The sequence below is a fragment of the Corvus kubaryi genome, unplaced genomic scaffold (genome assembly GCF_017639235.1).
Source record: "Corvus kubaryi isolate FWS band 111438036 unplaced genomic scaffold, C.kubaryi_AGA036_p1.0 36964, whole genome shotgun sequence".
Taxonomy (NCBI): Eukaryota; Metazoa; Chordata; class Aves; order Passeriformes; family Corvidae; genus Corvus; species Corvus kubaryi.
Window position 1 is genome coordinate 1,433 of NW_024580994.1, and position 319 is coordinate 1,751.

At 64.9% G+C, this 319-nt stretch overlaps 1 protein-coding gene across 1 annotated transcript in view; it reads left to right on the forward strand.

Moving 5' to 3' along the window:
- Nucleotides 1-319, forward strand: part of LOC121660828 (serine/threonine-protein phosphatase 6 regulatory ankyrin repeat subunit C-like) — a gene marked incomplete at its 5' end in the record, with an annotated part of 10,052 nt that overhangs the window by 1,118 nt on the left and 8,615 nt on the right. The gene's annotated exons all lie outside the window — the stretch shown is intronic.

Below are 319 nucleotides of genomic sequence, written 5' to 3' on the forward strand. Positions count from 1 at the left end.
GAGGGAATGGGATCCCCACGGAGGGAACGGGATCCCCATGGAGGGAATGGGATCCCCATGGAGAGAACGGGATCCCCACGGAGGGAACGGGATCCCCACGGAGGGAACGGGATCCTCATGGAGGGAACGGGATCCCCATGGAGGGAACGGGATCCCCACGGAGGGAACGGGATCCTCATGGAGGGAACGGGATCCTCACAGGGGGAACGGGATCCTCATGGAGGGAACGGGATCCCCACAGAGGGAATGGGATCCCCATGGGGGGAACGGGATCCCCACGGAGGGAACGGGATCCTCACGGGGGGAATGGGATCCCCAC